The sequence below is a fragment of the Dermacentor silvarum genome, chromosome 6 (genome assembly GCF_013339745.2).
Source record: "Dermacentor silvarum isolate Dsil-2018 chromosome 6, BIME_Dsil_1.4, whole genome shotgun sequence".
NCBI lineage: Eukaryota > Metazoa > Arthropoda > Arachnida > Ixodida > Ixodidae > Dermacentor > Dermacentor silvarum.
In genome coordinates this window covers 45122057-45141566 of record NC_051159.1, presented here as the reverse complement: position 1 = coordinate 45141566, position 19510 = coordinate 45122057, and the positions used below count along the sequence as shown (strand labels likewise).

The 19510-nt window shown below is 50.5% G+C and overlaps 1 non-coding gene across 1 annotated transcript; it reads left to right on the top strand.

The window, feature by feature from the left end:
• The first annotated feature begins 16877 nt into the window (after nt 1-16877).
• Nucleotides 16878-16999, top strand: LOC119457148 (U5 spliceosomal RNA). The gene has a single exon (XR_005193165.1). It is a non-coding gene; the product is annotated as a U5 spliceosomal RNA (small nuclear RNA).
• Nucleotides 17000-19510: the final 2511 nt, after the last annotated feature.

Below are 19510 nucleotides of genomic sequence, written 5' to 3'. Positions count from 1 at the left end.
GTGGGCGCACATATCTTGAAAGCGATCTGCGATGTGGACGAAGTGCGCGGTAGTGAGGGCCTCATCTTGAAAGCGATCTGCGATTTTATCAAAGTGCGCCGAGTGCTGGTGGCTCCATATGCGCTGTGCTTAGACGCTTAGTTCGCGTTGAAGCGAGACGCAGCATGAAGGTCCATTCGCTCGCTGATGCTGCCGTGCCGAGCAGCGTCTGTGTGTTGTCTTGTGGTGCAATTGTAGATGCGGTAGTTGCTGACGGTGCCGATCAGCGTCTGTGTCCTTTCCCGAAGCAAGCAAAACCGTTATACCTGTCGACAAACTTGGTTTAACCACGTTCAACCACAGCAACTTTTTATAGCGTTTCCATGTGAGCATACTGTGAATATGTATGTACAGTGTGAAACTAGCGTAAAGCTTATCAAACATGTATAACATTTATCAAAACGATATATATAAACACATGCATATAATCTGTAACAGTGGTATAACTTGGGAGTAATATGTTTAGGGATTCAGCACTGAAGTACGCAATTTTCAGTTTATCTCATCGGCAACATATAATATGTGTGTCATTTTTCGATGACGCCTTTCATTACGCGATTGGGGGTATATATATATATATATAGCTGCAGGTACCTTAGCCTTCCAATACCGTATATATATATATATATATATATATATATATATATATATATATACAGACTGTGTTGCAATGCAGCTCAACAACATGCCATGGGTTGTCACACTATAGGACTATAGTAAACCCCTCTGCGAAAACAGACTTTATTTCCAAAGAATGTCGTCACTTTTCGCTGTGGGCCAAATAAAAAAGCGCCAGTACACTTATATTTATGCGCACGTTAAATAACACAGGCCGGTGTAAAATGCTAAATCTCAGGATTAATTTTGACCACCTGAGGCCCCAGGTGATCAAAATTAATCCGGAGCCCTGCACAACGTCGTGCCTCATAATCAAAACTGGTTTTGGCACGTTAAACCCCAGAAAGAAGAAGAAGAAAATCTGTAAACCATACCATGCCTCCTCATATTGAGTCTCTAACACGTAAAACTTCAGAATAAAACGATTGTAATGCTGCGGCATTTAAAAAAAAAAAACGTGTGACATATGCACAAGTACATAACAGAATGTTGCGGTGGCTTTGTGCTTTGTGTTGCGGTGTCTTTGGCATTGTGGCACAACACAATGTTGGTGTCGCAGAGAATGTGTGGACATTCACATGAGCTCTTCCACTCCGCTCGTGTCATTGTCACTCGCATCGCTCTCGCTGCTCGAATCCGATCCGAGTGAAATTAGAAGCTGGTCGACGCTTGCGTCAATGAGACTGTCACGTTGCCAGCACTCCTCTTCGATTTTCTGAACATGAGCACACGCCCGAAGCCACGTGTCTGCCGTCACAAGGTTGATGTTTTCATGCAGCAATTTTGCGACGCTGGTCGGGGTGAATGTGGCAGTGTAAGCAGCGACGTAAGCTTTCACCCGGCTCCATATCAGTTCGATAGGATTGAACTCACAATGGTGTGAAGGAAGCCTCACGACGTCGTCACCGGTAGTCTTTGCGACAACATACACGCGATAGGCGGAAAACATATTTTTGTGTTGGTTGACTAGCTCCACAAACTCTGCCTTTCATTGTTCCTGAGGAAATTCGATGTTCTATTCCGTTAGCCAAGACTGAAGGTCACTTTTTCGTGTTGACGACGTTGGAACTTTCTCGAGGAGATCGCTGTGGTAAGGGGCATTGTGCATTAAAATGACACTGCGCGGTTTGATGTTAGGAAAAAGCTGTTCAGTGAACCACTTCTCGAAGCACGGACCATCCATTTTCTTGTGGTAGTCGTCATTCATTTCGCTGCTCGGAAAATGAGACGCGCAGCATTTAAGAGGCCAACCTCGCTACTGGCGCTCAACAGGATCAACATGCCACTTTGGCCGCTTGGTGCGCGAAGCCCTGTTGTCAAACTTTGTCGAAAAGCATCTTCCCGTGTTGTGACGTTCACGTCCGCCCTTGCTTTCTGCCTTGTGTGGCCGGCATTGACCCAAGTTTTGTCAAGGTAGTATGTCGGCCTGCAAGAACAAACAAACAATCAAAATTAATTGAAGCATGTCATCCGCTACAAACACCGCATTTTCGCAAGATAGAAGCAATGAGACAATCGGCGCTGTTCAGCTAATATGATCAAACAATGCGCAGGGGCGGCTTGTTCGGGCTACCCAACAACCAAGGCATATCGTTTAATGTATATCATAAAAATGCTGGCCAGGTAAGTGCCGTCCGCGGCATTGCTACCTTCGAAATGCGATGCTGCACGACGTGAGCCTGCAAAAAAAATTGCCCGCCAATCCACCCTGTGAAGGTGGTTGGAAAGCGAAGCTTTTTCTTCTTCTTCTTCTTCTTCTTCTTAAATTTCTTCTTAACTTTAGAATTAGCTCCCTTGAACTTGGCCAAATGATCAGTGTGGTACTTGCGCCGTTTCGCAGCGTTCTCCGCTTCGCGCCTCTCGTCGTCCTCGTGGCGGGCGCTCCTCTTGCGTTCGGCGTCTCTGACGACGTATGTTGGGTCCTGCTGCCTGGCCTGACGCACACGTTCCGCTTCTCTAGCGGCATATGCTGGGTCCTGCTGCCTGGCATGACGCATACGTTCGGCATCTTGTGCGAGAGCTGCTGAGTTTTGCCTACGACGCTGTTGAGCGAGACGATTTTGTTCTTTCCGCCGAGCCTTATATTCACGCTCTTCTTCTGCCGTCTTTACTTTCCGTGGTCTACCCATAGTGGGGTAGTCTAGAAAATGAACCGAAGCAGTTACTAGGCTGGAAGGGTTTCGAATGACGTCAACCCTCTTTCAAGCAACTGCATAAGCTTTGCAACAGCTGCAATCTAATCTTACGGAACGCGCCGAGCCTGTTTCCGTTGTTTGCCCGCAGCCCTTATCATCGATCATGTTGGCTCATCACTTTGAAGCTTGTTTTTGTGGTCTTTCTTGCGAAAACGAGTGCTTAGTTGCACGCTGAATGCCTGAATTCAAGTAAGCTATACTGCTATACCTGCAATTGTTAGCGGTTCGTCGGGATCGTTTTTTGATTACAACGGTGGACACGACAGAACCCTTGGCTGGTAGAGGTACAAAGCTTCGCTTTAAAACAACACCGCTTGTAACTTCCACTTTAATGTGCGTTCGGCTGAATAACGCATGCACAGAACTGAAAACCAAGATCGCTTGTGTTTGTTTCGAACGCGAGCACCGAAAGGTTGGACGCTACCGTGTACTGTTACAATTGGCGTTTAACACTGTTGTGCCCGGCAGCTCTTCTCGACAAAGGATGCTTCAGCGGCAAACCTGCAGCTATTGAATGCTGTTTAACCTGTCGAGACTTTCGGGCGAAGTACGCATACCGGCGAGCGTGCACCTATGACAGGTCATTCACGCTACATCGTCTTTTCAACGGCAAAGAGCTGGTGACTAAACCTGCGTCACGTCCAGGTGACTGACAAGTTATTTTGTGTCGCGTGTTCGTCTGAGATGACGAAAGAGTCGGGTTCTGTGAAGGACCCCAAACTGTGATGGGTCGTCGGCATTGTACCACCTGCTAATTGCTGCAAAATGCTTACGCTGATGACTTCGAGTTCGTGGGAACAGCATCGACCCAAGCTTCCCATGACATTGCATTTGCATTGCATAGAGGGCGGGTCGAAGCTTGTAAACTAGAGGCGGAGACGGGCGCTATCGTGCGTCACCACGGGTGGGATTTTGCCGACTGCAAGACCGTTCCGCTTGGCCGTGAAGAGGAACATTGAATTCTGAGGTAGACATAAAGGGGAAGAAGAGGTGCTTAAAAAGCGGACCGGAGACCGCCGGCCGTGGCGTTGTCCTGCTGGCGGAAAAGCTTCGCGCCCTTGTCTCAAGTGGCTTGAAGCTGTCGCTGCAGTGGCTTCCCTCTCACGTCAGCGTCCAGGGCAATGAAGAGGCTCACGCCCTGGCAAAGGCGGCACAGCATGCTACTGTATCGGTCAGCACCGTTGTAACGGTCTTCGACAATGCAAGACATACATTCCAGCGGCATCTAACGGTGCTCCACCCGGATCGGCGCGTCGCCATCGGTCGCCCTTCCCGCCCACTTCCTGATCGCGGCCTCACAAGACAAGAGCGGTCTCTCCTGCTGCGCCTCCGGATCGGCTGCTCCTAAACGGCATCCCAGAGGTGCATCAATGGCCTGACTGCATCCCAGGCCTGCTCAGCATGCGGCGAGGATGAAACAAGCGACTATATACTCTGTTTTTGCCCGGCCTTTTCCAAAGAAAGGGCACCACGCGTCATTCTGATGCCTGGGACTCCCTACGGTCTCAGCATCGCAGCTGCTGTTTCGCGGCCGGCACCGCAGCTCCGTATGCAGGCACCTTCTCACATTCCTGGAGGACACGATGTTGTCGTGTACATTGTGAATGCGCCGACTGGCTACTGCTGCCATTCAAGGGCTGTGTAATCGCCTTGACCTTCTCTCTTTTCTTTCTTCTTTATGTCAATCTCCCCTTCCCAAGGAGCTGAGTCGTGCTCCCTAAAGGGCTACCCAAAATAAGGCCTCTTCCTCTTCACAACCACTCTGTCTCTCTCTCTTCAGTGTTGTGAGTGTGCTCGTTCGTGCTCGTACATGGAAACTCTCATCAAAATATAAATTTGTAAATAAATCCCTTTTTCACATCTCTTGGACGTCGCCCCGGATCTCTTGATCGCCCGGCCCCTGGCACATCACCAGAACGGAAACCGTAATGACTGCTCGGACCACAACTCCGAACACTCCTCACTGAAGAATACTGGGCTGGACGTGACGGCGCGTCCTCTACGATTTTACATAATGGAAGCCAAACGCGCGTTGCGTCTGTTGCGTCTCGAGAGCAATGTTAATGGTATAGGTTGCGGGGTGAATAACAAAAAAATTATTTATTCATCTACACGCTACAAAACTTATAAAATGGACCGACTCTCGTACGTACTGTTTTTCAGTGCCAAGTTCTCGGATGGTATGCAAGTACTGCCGTCGCCCCATGAGGGCGTCCTTTCTCTCAAAAAGCGTACAGTTTCTATACGGTTTGCGAAAGAAAACGTTGATATCATTAAGCAGCCTTTGAATCGTTCGCACGCTCATTTTAGGCTTGTTCATGTCACTCTCACTGGCCACATCTTCAGCGAATTTTGCAGCTGTCGAAATTTCATTTCGCAGAAAGTACTGATGCACTTTTCTTCGTACAGTTGCGAGGGAGACTCTGTTATGAAGTTGCAGTTTGTCCTCCCGGTTTTCCCCTTTGGCATTTACGGCTGGGAGACGCAGGCGCTTGCACTTAGCTAACTTCAGGGTGCCACTGTTTGCGTCGTGCTTAATCCGGAAGACACTGCTTTCGCTAACACCAGTGAGCTTGCTGACCTTCCGACAAGCGGCTCTCACAGACAGTTGCGGGTCGCTTTTCCTTACTTGCGCGTATACGTTATGCACCAGTTTCCTGGCTTATACGGACAGCTTTTGGTTTGAAAACTCTCGGTACGGCTGCAAAGCTGGTGGACTCACGAGACGCGGCGGATTATCTTCCGTAGGAGACGCCGACGAGCTGAAACCGGGGGACGCCATCTTTGTTTGAAGGTTGTGGAAAAGAGCTACGGACGTCATGAAAAACACAAAATGTGAAAGAGCTTGAACCGTAATTTATTCTACCCTGCAACATTGGTTAATAATTAAATAAATTGCATAAAAATGAGCGCAGCTTGCAATAGTGGTGAAAAGCTGGAGCAAACAGCGGAGCTTGTGGTCGACTAAGCTACAGCCAGGGTCGCTATCCCGACGACGCTGGATGCTCAAACGCGGACTCTCACGTTCTCGTTCTCAAAACTCGGGATCTTCGACTCGACGACAGTTCTTCTCGGCTGCAGCTTCGGCAGGGTATTCCGGATCGGCTCGCCGCCGACGCCCAGATTCTCGCTTGGTCGCACGACGCGCTTCAAGACGCGGCATGGCGAAGCGTTGACATGTCTAGGCGAAGCGAGGCACATGTAGTTGCTAGGCGACGCGAAGTGACGTCATGGCTAGACGGAGCAGCTGAGCTGTCGTAGCAGCTCGGCGCGGCGGTGCGGAGCGGCGGCCAAGCGAGGCGCAGCTGTGCCTAGTGGTTGCTAGGCAACGCGCGGTGACCGTCGTCAACGCGCGTTGCCTAGCTTCGCTGTTAAAAACAGCTCCGCTGGTAAAACGTCACTGGTAAATTTTTATTTACCCTGAATAGTCCACACATGTTTTCATTAGAGAACTACACGTTGGGGCGCAGTCAAACAAGCGTGCTTCGGCTCCGTAGCCTTGGCCATGCTGCCACAGAAGGTTGTGGCCAGGTGTGGATGGCCCGTCTGTGAAATCAGCCAAATGTGGCCGCGAGGGAAGCGAATGCCGGAGGAGGAAAGCGCCTGGAGTAGAGCACTTCACGGACCCGGGCCGACTCGAAAGCCGGACCGAAGAGTTTTACAGCGAAGCCGTATACCTCTCGTTAGTCGGAAAATTTCGCGGCGTAAACACAAAACTCCTAGTTAACAATTGAAGGCAAGCAGCCATATCCTTCTGTGCAATCAGGAATACAGCATATATATATATATATATATATATATATATATATTGCGAGACAATCGTTAGGTCGCATGTATCTTTACTGTCCCGAGCCGAAGCCCCACAACGATGATCTCCAGTCATGATGACGAGTATGTACAGATAAGAAGATGAAGCACAAATATAATGCTTTCCATCCACCCGCATGCGAGCGGCCGGCCCGGCCGTGGCTTAGACCGGAAACGAACGGCGAACGAAGGGTTTGAGACGATAAACGTGAACTATCTCGGCACCACGGCAACGCCTGTCAGGAGATACCTCTAGTGGAGTGACCAGATAGTTCACAGGGGATGTTTGGGCACTAACAATGTAGGGTCCAAGGAAATGCAATTGGAACTTGTCGCACAATCCGTGAGTATGAATAGGTGTCCAGAGGAGCACTTAATCGTCAGGGGAGAAGGTGACGTCGCGGTGTGAGCTGTCGTAACGCTGCTTCCGGTCTTGCTGGCTGGCTTCTGTACTGAGGCGAGCACGTCGTCGGCAATCGGCAAGTCGAGCCACAAACTATTCAAGTATAGCCTTCGGTCGTGTGAGTGGGAACCTTGAAGAAGCAGGCGTCGATGGTGCACGTTGGCGAACGACCGCAAATGAGGTAGAAAGCGGAGTACTCAGTATTTTGTTGAACTGCGGTGTTATGAGCAAACGTGACGAATGGTAAAATTGTGTCCCTGTTGTTGTGGCTTGGTTCGGTTTACATCGATATCATGTACGTCAGTGTGCGATAGAATTGTTTTGTTAACTCATTTGTTTGGAGATGGTAGGCAGATGTCTTATGAACCGCGGCAGAAGCTCGCAATACGTCTTCGAGCATTGTTGACAGAAAAGCCTTGCCGCGATCACTCCGGAAAACGCGAGGTGCACTATGACGCAACACAATGGCTTGCAGAAAAAAGGTGGCAACGTCCGAGGCAGAACCCGAGTGTAGCTGAGCGGTCTCTGCGTACCGTGTAAGATGGTCGACAGCTGTCACGATCCATCGATGGCCTGCTGGCGTTATGGGAAGAGGGCCGACCAGGTCTATACCAACGACGTCAAAAGGTGTCTCGGGGCACTGTAGTGGTTGTAAAAGGCCAGCAGGGGATGAAGTGGATTGTTTCAGGCGCTGAAAAAGTGCGCACGAAGCGACGTACTTGGCCAGGAAAGTAGACAGGCCAGGCCAGACGAAGCGGCCTCTAATACAGCTGTACATTTTGTGTAAACCCTAGTAGCCAGCAGATGGGTTGTCATGAAAGGCTTCGAGGACATGCGAACGCCGTGAACATGGTAGAACGGGCACCCACTTGTGTCCATCGGTAGTATAAACATAACGGTACAGCACATTGTTTTCGAGTTTAAACTGCCGTAGTTGGCGACGTAATCTGGCATTCGGTGGAGGAGAAGCTACACAGAGGCGTTGCATAATTCCGCTGCAGTGTGGATAGTCGCGTTGACATGAAGTGAACTGAGCGCAATCATTGGAAGATGCCGGGTCAGTAGCAGCTAGTGATGATAACACAAGCAACGATGCCGCGTCATCATCACAGGGCGAAGAATGAAGGGAGTCTCTCGAAGATGAAAGTGGCAGGGGGCAGCGAGAGAGAGCGTCGGCATCTTCATGTTTTTTGCCAGACTTATACACAACGTCAAAAGTGTACTCTTGCAAACGGAGTATCCAGCGGCCAAGGCGTCGAGACAAACTTTTCAGTGATGATAACCAGCATAAGGCGTGGTAATTACAGTGAAGTGTCGTCCATAAAGGTATGGGTCAAACTTTTGTACGGCCCAAACTTCTGCGAGACATTCCTGCTCGGTTATCCAATAGTTTTCTTCCGCCGCCGTGAGTGGAAGAGAACTTGTTGCGAGAAAGTTGTTGTTGAGAGAGAGTTGTTGCGTATGCCAGTCGCTGCCGCGACTGGCATACGCAACAACTCTCTCTCGAGAAGTGCTATCCCTCTGTAGAAGGACTGCACCGACTCAATGGCCGCTAGCGTCGGAGTGCAGAAAAGCAGGGGCGTTCTCACTGAAGTGACTCAGGACTGGGTCTGATGTTAATGCACGTTTGAGGGCTTGGAAAGCAAACTCACAGCTGTCTGTCCAAGTGAAGGCAGTGCCTGAGGTGAGCAGCTTGTGCAGTGGCGATGCAATGGCAGCAAAGTGATTGATGAAGTGGCGTTAGTAAGGCGCCAGGCAAAGGACATTTCGTAAGTGTTTTTGATTTTCTGGACGAGGCAAGTGAAGCACCGCAGCAACGTTGTCAGGGTCCGGTCGGTTGCCATCTTTACTGACAAGGTGACCTAACACTTTGATGTTCTTGCTGGTGAAGTGGCACTTTTTGTGTTTAGCTGAAGTCCAGCGTTGGAAAGGCACGTCAAAACGATGCCCAAACACTCAAGGTGCTGACGAAAAGTAGAAGAAAAAATAACAATGTCGTCGAGATAACACAAAAAAGTTTTCCACATGAGGCCACGCAAGACAGTGTCTATTTCCGTTCAAAAGTTGCAGGAGCGTTGCATAAACCAAAAGGCATTACATTAAACTCGTAAAGTCCGTCCGGTGTTGCAAAGGGTGTCTTGTCCTTGTCCGCTTCGTGCATAGGTATTTGTCAATACCCTGAACAGAGGTCGAGGCTTGAGAAATATTGAGTGCCCTGAAGGGTGTCAAGGGCATCGTAAATTCGTGGCATCGGATATACGTCTTTGTGCGTGATCTTATTAAGGGCTCGATAATCGACGCAAAATCAAACAGAGCCGTCTTCTTTCGGACCAACACAACTGGCGACGACCTTGAGCTAGACGACGGGCGGATGATGTCTCGTTGGAGAATGTCAGCAACATTGTCGTCTATGCGTTTGCGCTCCGCGGAAGAAACGCGATATGGGCGGCGGCGCACAATAGAACTGCCATCGGTGTCGATGTGATGTACCGCGACGGAAGTGCGCCCCAGAATCTTGGATTCGGCGTCAAACGAAATGCTGTGTTTCTGAAGGAGGGCTAAATGTTCTGTCTTCTGCGCAGCAGTCATAGCTAGATTTATCGTGGCAGTTAGAGCAGCGGTTGCAGCATGATCATCAGTAACGCTAGAGGAAAGTGGGGATTCTGTACAAAGCGGAACTAGCGAAGGAGGTTCGGTTTCAGCAAAGCAAGTCACTGTGGTTCCCTGGGGAAGTAAAACTGGCGAAGAAGTTGAGTGCAATGACCAAAGCTCTACTGTCCTTAAAACGCACCAGGCTTGGATGAATGGTAAGTCCCTTAGATATACAGCGACCACATGATGCAAGGTACACGTCACCATTAACGATAATATCGGAAGTCAGTTTTTGGCGACCCGAACGGAGCTCCAGGGAGGTGTTCTGGGTAAAGTTAGGCAACCACCGGTAGAGTGAGAGGACTGAAGGATCGGACAGCACCTCCAGCACGTGTGATGGTGTTTTTCACTGCTCGATCTGGAGCGGCCGCCGAAATCCTGGAGCGAGCGCTCGCATTTCATGAATCGTTATCTGCCAGCGGAGAGCGAAAATGCTCCACGCTGGATCGTAGCGGAAGTCTGTGCGCACACGTCACAAAAATCCACTTCCGTTCTCTGTGTTTCCATGGCCACCAAAATCGCCGTCCCCCAGTGAGCGGAAGTGACGTATGCTTCTCGTCCTATTTCCGCCCGAATCCGCGCCTCGGCAGCGGAGCAAGTGAGAGCGATCCGGCGCGGAGCGAGTTGATCCAAAACGACTAGTGGAAAGCGCGAACCCGCTGCAGCTCGACCAGTGAAATTTGGATTCGCCCCTTGGAGCAAAAAAACCTGCTCCAGATCAACCAGTAAAAAACGCGATGAGACAACAGTTAGGTCGCAAGTATCGTATTTATTGTTCCGAGCCAAAGCCCCACAACGATGACCTCCAGTCGTGATGATGAGTGAGGACAGATGAGAAGATAAAGCGTAAATATAAAGCTCACAATATATATATATAGTGTGAGCATTATATTTGCGCTTCATATTCTCATATATATATATATATATATATATATATATATTGCTAAGAGGTTTAATAGCAACGGATGCAGGCGAACGGGTAGCAGTCACAAGCGTTCGGCCAAGGACAGCAACCACGAGCTCATGCCGGTGGCGATGCTGCTGAGGCACAGGTCACTCTTCTTCATTACAATCGCCCTCCGCCGAAAAAGGCGCCATCCTGGCGGCTTAAGGCGAAGACACTACTAGTGGGTCGTAGTACGTCTTAATGCGACAGACGTGGACAAGTTCGCGGCCGCGATTGCGCAGGTCTGTCGGTGGCTTGAGGGGCTCCACGAGGTAATTGACGGATGACGTTTGCTCCAGAACGCGGTAGGGTCCGAGGTATTTCGCGACAAGTTTTGCAGAGTGGCCGGGTGTGGTAGCGGGTACCCGAAGCCAGACCAGAGAGCCAGGGGAAAATGTAGGTGCAGAACAGTCGGCTGGTTGACGGGATTGCTGCTGCCACTGGTCCTCGGTGGAAAAAGAGCGGGCAAGCTGGCGGCATTCCTCAGCATGTCGAGCAGCTTCAGACAGCGGAGTACTTTCGGACGCATCAGGTTTATATGAAAGAATTGTATCGAACGTATTAGATGGTTCTCGGCCATATAGGAGAAAGTACGGGGAAAATCCAGTAGTTGCTTGGGCCGCAGTATTGTACGCATACGTGACGAAAGGGAGAACTTGGTCCCAATTTGAATGATCAGAGGCGACGTACATTGATAGCATATCACCAAGAGTACGGTTGAAGCGTTCTGTCATGCCGTTAGTTTGCGGATGGTACGCTGTACTTGTGCGGTGAATGATTCGGCATTCGTCGAGTAGTGCCTTCAAAGCATCGGCAAGAAAGGCTCGGCCTCTATCGCTCAGAAGTTCGCGAGGGGCACCGTGGCGCAGAACGAAATGGTGTAACAGAAACGATGCAACGTCGCGGGCGGTGGCAGTCGGCAGAGCGGCGGTTTCAGCATAACGGGTCAAGTGATCCACGGCAACAATAATCCAGCGGTTCCCTGCTAGAGTGGATGGTAGCGGTCCGTATATGTCAATACCAACACGATCAAAGGGACGATTAGGGCAGGGAAGGGGTTGTGACGGGTAGACTTGTCCGGGAGGTAATTTTCGGCGTTGGCACTGAGTACAGGAGCGAACGAACTTTCGCACGTAGTTATACATCCCGCGCCAATAAAATCGGAGGCGTAGTCGAGCGTAAGTCTTGAAGAGGCCGGCATGCGCGCACTGTGGGTCGGCGTGGAAAGCGTCGCAGATAAGGTCACGGAGATGTCGGGGTATCACAAGAAGCCACTTGCGTCCGTCAGAAAGGTAATTACGACGATAAAGAAGGCCATCGCGAATGCAGAAGTGGGTAGCCTGGCGGCGAAGAGCGCGAGATGGTGAAGAGGTGGATGGATCAGAAAGGATGGTGATGAGAGCACTGATCCAGGGATCCTTGCGCTGCTCCGACGGCATGTTGTGCAGTGCATGTGATGCAAATGCGGGCTCAAGGCCGGATAGGCAAGCGTTGTCAGCTGCGACCGGTGAGCGAGAAAGGGCGTCAGCGTCCGTGTGTTTGCGGCCAGAACGGTAAAGAACGCGGATGTCGTACTCCTGTAGCTTAAGGGCCCAGCGAGCAAGTCGGCCAGAGGGGTCCTTGAGGGTGGACAGCCAACAAAGGGCGTGGTGGTCAGTGATGACGTCGAAAGTGTGACCATACAAATAAGGGCGGAATTTCCCAAGGGCCCAAATAATGGCTAAACACTCTTTCTCTGTAACCGAGTAATTAGCCTCGGCTTTTGTCAGAGTTCGGCTCGCGTAGGCGACGACATATTCATCGAACCCCGCCTTCCGTTGCGCGAGTACGGCACCGAGTCCTACGCCGCTGGCATCGGTGTGGACCTCGGTGGGGGCGGCATGGTCGAAGTGGCGGAGGATAGGTGGCGAGGTTAGCAGGCGGCGTAATTTCGTGAAGGCGTCATCGCAGGCGGGCGACCAAGCTGAAAGTTCGTTGTTGCCGCTTAGAAGGTCTGTCAGGGGTGCAATTATGGATGCGAAATTTCGAATGAAACGTCGGAAATACGAGCATAAACCAACGAAACTTCGAAGCTCCTTTAACTTCTTCGGTTTTGGAAAGTCAGCGACGGCGCGGAGCTTGGCTGGGTCCGGAAGAATGCCGTCTCGCGAGACAACATGGCCAAGAATGGTGAGCTTTCGGGCACCAAAACGACATTTTTTTAAGTTGAGTTGAAGTCCCGCGTCAGTGAGACATTTCAGAACGTGCTCGAGACGGCTGAGATGTGCACGGAAATCAGCGGAAAAGACAACGACGTCGTCTAGGTAGCAGAGACATGTGTTCCATTTGAGGCCGCGCAAAATATTGTCCATCATCCTCTCAATAGTGGCTGGAGCGTTACACAGGCCGAAAGGCATCACGGTAAATTCATATAATCCGTCAGGCGTCACAAATGCTGTTTTATGCTGATCAGATGGTGCCATAGGGACTTGCCAGTATCCGGAACGTAAATCCAGCGAAGAAAAGAACTCCGCTCCCTGCAAACAGTCGAGGGCGTCGTCGATGCGCGGTAACGGGTAAACGTCCTTGCGCGTTATCTTGTTCAGGCGTCGGTAGTCGACGCAGAACCGAATAGAGCCATCCTTTTTCTTAACAAGAACGACCGGTGACGCCCAGGGACTGTTCGAAGGCTGTACAACCCCGCGCTTGAGCATGTCATCAACCTGGTCATCAATTACACGGCGCTCCGAGGCGGATACCCGATAAGGGCATTGCCGTAGAGGTGCATGACTGCCGGTATCTATCTGGTGAAACACGGTTGATGTGCGACCCAAACCGGAAGCAGGGCTGTCAAAAGAGGCGCGGAACTTCTGAAGCAGAGCGAGCAGCTGGCTTCTTTGTGAAGATGACGTTTCATCGTCGATGGAGCGGTTGAAAGCGTCGCGCAGGGACTGATCAACCGCAGGGTCACAAGAAAGTGCGCTAAGGTCTGTCGGAGTAGAAGCCGCAGGAGCGTCAAAGATGCAAAAGGTGTCGACCGGCTGAACAAGGCCTAGGCATTCGCCATGAAATAAAGGTAAAGGGCACGCCGTGGGATTGTCGACGAGCATCTTCGTGGCGCCACTGCGAAGAGTAAGGAGAGCAAAGGGCAGCGGAGAGCATTTGCGGCGAAGGAACACTTGAGAGGGCGTAAAGAGAACAGCGCCCTCAGAAATAGCGGCGCACGACACAGGGACAAGCAGGGAAGAGCACGGAGGAACGGCATTGTCTTCGGACACAAAAAGTTTATCACTAGAACGGTGGTCGTCGATTGTCTCAAAATCGTGAAGCGCAGAAAGTTCAAGTTCGGCGTGGCAACAGTCAATAACGGCGTTATTATTTGCAAGGAAGTCCCAGCCTAATATAATGTCATGGGAACACGAGGGCAGGACGACGAATTCGACGGTATACAGAACTCCTTGAATGAAGACTCGAGCAGTACATGCAGCGAGAGGCGTAATGTTTTCAGCGGTTGCGGTTCGAAGGGAGAGGTCGGATAAAGGCGTCAGAACTTTTTTTAGTATGCGACAGAGTTTGGCGGAAATTACGGATACTGCGGCTCCTGTATTGACAAGTGCCAGGACGGCGACTCCTTCGACATACACTTCAATTACGTTGGCTGGAGAGGGACGAGGACTTGAGCATTTTGACGTAGACGCAGTTCGTGCCTCGGGAACTGCGGCCTTCAGTTTTCCTGCTCGGTGGGTCCGGCACGGCGACGCATCGGAGAAAGCGAGCGACGACGTGGAGATGGTGAGCGGCATGTAGGCGCGGGTGAGCGATCAGGACAAAATGAAGAGGTAGGAAGGCTGGAAGGCGACGATGAAAATTGAGCGGGGAACTGTGGCGCTCGCCAGATGTTCGGGAAAGGAAGCATGCGACGACGGCAATGGCGCGCCACATGACCAGCACCACCACAAGCAAAACATATTGGACGGTCATCGAAGGTGCGCCATTGTTGGGGGTAAGCTCCGACTCGTGGCTGAGAAGTCGGAAAATGCTGTCGATCTGGTAACGGCATAGGATGCGGCGAAAAGGTCGGTGGTCGATGCATAGCGGGCGGCGAGAGCGTTTGTGGGCGAGGTCGGGCAACTGCTTCTGCGTACGTGAGAGGTGCATTGACTGGCGTCGGATCACGTGCTGGAGGAATGGCTTGCGAAACTTGCTCCTGGATGAAGTCGCGGATCGTAGGTGCCAAAGCGGGTGGTGGTTCCGGGACGCAAGACATCAAAGATAGCTGGCGAGCAACCTCTGCGCGAACGAATTCCTGAATCTTCAGAAACAGGGCAGCATGGTCGTCGCTGACACCAAGGCTGGACACAGAGTCGGCGGGCGCAGGGGGACGTCTGGTGTGAAGCCGTTGCCTGCGCAACTCGTCGTAACTCTGACACAATTCGATCACTTCAACGACAGTGCGAGGACTCTTCGATAATAACATTTGGAATGCGTCGTCCTCAATACCCTTCATTATATGTTTGATCTTCTCCTCCTCCGACATCGACGCGTTCACCCGTTTGCAAAGGTCAAGAATGTCCTCAATGTAGCTCGTGAAATTCTCTCCGCTCTCTTGGGATCGTGTGCGCAAACGGTGTTCTGCACGGAGCTTTCGTACTGCTGGCCGACCGAAAACTTGGGTAAACATGGTCTTGAAGACCAACCACGTAGTGAGGTCGCCTTCATGGTTGAGAAACCATAGTTTGGCAACGTCCGAGAGATAGAATGCTACGGTTCTCAACTTGGTAGCATCGTCCCAATGGTTATTGGCACTCACTCGCTCGTAAGAGGAGATCCAACGTCTTTTTCATCTGTGCCGGAGAAGATAGGGGGATCTCGCAGATGCAAGGCGCCGGCACAAACCAGGGTGGGCGGCGCCGTTGGAGGGGTTGGAGGAGTGCCGCTTGCGTCCTCGGGCATGATGGGGGGTAGAGTGCGACTCCGCAGTTCCAGGGTGGTCGAAACCCAGCAGACTCCACCACTTGCTAAGAGGTTTAATAGCAACGGATGCAGGCGAACGGGTAGCAGTCACAAGCGTTCGGCCAAGGACAGCAACCACGAGCTCATGCCGGTGGCGATGCTGCTGAGGCACAGGTCACTCTTCTTCATTACAATATATATATATATATATATATATATATATATACAGCATAAATTCATCTTGTGAATTAAAAGATAGTATCTAGTCATAATTTTACCTCAGAAAAATTTAGATTTAAAGCCTTAAGTTATTTCTGCGCTGCGCTATATTGCACGAACGGGTGAACATACCGAAGGCTCTTTAATGCGAAGCATTTCTTGGCGAACATTTGCCACTTTGACAGTATCTATCTGTCTATCTATCTATCTATCTATCTATCTATCTATCGATCTATCTATCTATCTATCTATCTTTCTATCATCTATCTAGTCGCCTACGTCGTGGTGCTCTCATGGTCGTATCGTTAACTTGGTATTTACCAAAATTGGAATACTATGACAAGAGTGTATGACGAACATAAATGAGAGGTCATGACATGAATATCGTGATACGTGTGTCATGTAGGTCATGAAATAGCTGCATACATCTAGGTGCTATCTATGTCGTTTCGTTAACTTGGTAGGTACCAAAATTGGCATCGTATGAAAGGAGTGCATGACGAACATGATTCATAGGTCATGACATAAATGTCACGACATGCTTGTCATGTAGGTCACGACAATGACCCAGCAAAAGAGAATGGCACTCAAAAACCACTGAAATGGTTTCGGACGCGGGCACTAAGTGAAGGAAACACTAAAGGATGCTGGTGGAAGTCATAGTCATGAGCATGCCTCAGCAAAAATGAGAATGACGTAGCGAAAAAAGAATAACACTCAAAAACCACTGAAATGGGTTCGGATGTGGTACTAAGTGAAGCAAAAGGCTAAAGGTTGATGGTCGAAGTCATAGTATGAGCATGACTATGGCTTTCGCCTTAAGGTCTCTTAGGTGTAGCTAAAGGGACTCCTGAGGACTTATGGCATGAATGTCATGACATGCGTGTCCTGTAGGTCATGAAAGAGCCGCCTACGTCTTGGTGCTCTCATGGTCGTTTCATTAACTTGGTGGACTCCCCGCACACTGCTTCGCATAACATCAATTCCCACAGGGTGTGGGAACTGCCGGCTTCTTTAAGTACGGTCTTCATATATCTGGTTTGTGGGCGTGCAGTTATTAAGACCATCGCTCAGGCCTCTCCTCATATAGACGCACTAATATTTCGCGTTTTACTGAAGATTACCGTGGGGAGGGGCGTGCAAATGAGCCTATAGGCCAATTTTACAGCGAAGCAGTATACCTCTCGTTGGGCGGAGAATTCGTGGCCTAAACACAAAACTCCAGGTGAACAATTGAAGGCAAAGGGCATATCTGTCTGTGCAATCAGGCATACAGGATATATATATATATATATATATATATTGTACTGTAAAATACGGAGCAGTGGGACTGTGGCTGTAAGAGGAAGAACGACGGCGAGGGAGATAAACCTTGTTTCGGTGCTTGATGGGCTGTTCGACCGGCTCGCGGTCGCTCTATCGTGCTAGTCGCGAACGCTTACTTCCAAAGTGCTTCGCGACATTATATATATATATATATATATATATATATATATATATATATATATATATATATTGTGAGCATTATATTACCTCTTCATCTTCTTCATCTGTATATACTCATGATCATGGTCAGCGTCATTCTTCGTCTGCGCGCGGCCTGCATGATAAACCGTCGAGGTTGAACAGCTGTCTCGCAGGTGGTGGAGGTGCGGGGTAAGTGGCGACCTGAACGAAGCTCCAGGAAACTCGAAGTCGTAGAGGACTAAGGGATCGAAAGCAGCCTCCACCACAACCTGTCGCCTGTGACATGCCTCCTTCCTCGGATACGGACCTGCGTGTCCTGATTCGGACTCTCATACGCGAAGAGCTCCAAGTGTACGGCCTGCGCAGTCCTCCCGTTCTTCAGCCGCAACCTTTGGTTCCTGGCCTGCGCGACATCATCAAAGAGGAGCTGTCCTCCATGACCTGCACTGTGGGCTGTGCCCCTTCTTCGCCGTCGCCCTCGTATGCTCAGGTTGCGGCTATGCAACCAGCGTTCGTTCAGACAACGCCTCCTCCTCCTGCTACTCCCAACCATCTGGTGACTCTGGCACCTCGTGCACCTGCCACAGCGTATTACCCTACCCGGCCTACGCCCCGCCCCATTTGTTATTATTGCGGTATTCGCGGGCACATATCGCGCTTTTGTCGAAGACGACAACAGCACGAACGCCGTGGTTACGATGTTTACAAGAGAGACCCGTTGCTTCTTCCGAGTCCACACCAGCGCCGGCCTTCCCAACGCTCCCTTACTCCGCCTCCAAATCCCGAAGAACCTCGCAACTACCGTCCAGAGCGCCACCGCTCGCCTTCCCCTCTCCAACGCTCGACATCTCCTCTGCTACCGGCCTCCCGCACTCCTTACTACCGATCGGAAAACTAGATGGTGCAGTTTTTGGAGAGAAAGCTGCATGGCCCGTACAGACTACAATTCCTCCAGTGTGCCCGGCCAATACTTTATTCGTGTGTGTAGAAGGTGTACCAGTTCCTGCATTGATTGATACGGGCGCAGCTATTTATGTTATTCACGCTGACTTGTGCTCTCATCTGAGCAAGGTTACTACACCTTACGATGGAGCTATTCTACGTGGCGCAAATAATGTTGTGATTCCGCCATCGGCGCAATGCACCGTTCGAGTTTGGATTGACGGGATTCGCCGCCATATCCAGTTCGCAGTGTTGACTTCCTGTGCTCACATGCTTATACTAGGGTGGGACTTTCTCTCTTCGGCGTCGGCTTACATTTCATGCCATCAACGCCTCGTTAACTTTACCGAAACCGACAATTCTGACGACGTGCCCGAACCGCGCGTTCGCTTACGAACTGCTGACGATTGTATGGTGCCTCCTGGCCGCGAACAACTTCTTGTAGTGAACTCTGACATCGCCGATGGTAACGTTTTAGTTGTATCATCAGCTCGTTGCCTATCCAAAGGGATTGCTTTGGCGCCTAGCCTTGTTCGCTTCACCGACGGCGCGGCCACTTTGGATGTACTCAACACAACCACTGAGCCAGTACTTCTTCCTAAAGGTGCTGTTGTAATTTACGTCTTAGACACTCAGCTTGTCTATGTGCTTACCTCGACTACTGCTGTTTCACAAGCACCTACAGCTATAGATACGGTCCCTGTTTCTGTTCCCACTAGTGCAATCAGCGCTGATCTAACGCCACAGCAGACGGAAGAGTTACTGGCGTTGTTATCCAAGCATAAAGACTCCTTCGACGTGCACTCTCCTCTTCTGGGACAGACTTCTGCAACGGCTCATCGTATACACACAGATGGAACTTCCATTGTGCGCCGGCGGCCATATCGCGTTTCTTCCGCCGAACGCCAGATCATCGATACCCACGTTGCCGACATGCTGAAACGAAGCATCATCCGCCCTTCCTCAAGCCCTTCGTCGTCACCTGTCGTTTTGGTGCGTAAGAAAGACGGCTTAGTGCGATTTTGCGTAGACTACCGTGACTTGAACAAAATAGCCCGCAAAAATGTATATTCACTGCCCGAATCGATGATGCGTTAGATTCATCACAAGGCGCGGAGTATTTCACCAGCCTTGATCTACGCTCCGGATACTGGCAGATCCCCATGCACGAAGCAGACAAGGAAAAAACTGCCTTTGCCACACCAGATGCACTTTACGAATTTAACGTAATGCCTTTCGGTCTGTGTAATGCTCCCGCCACATTTGAGTGGATGACTGACACTGTACTAC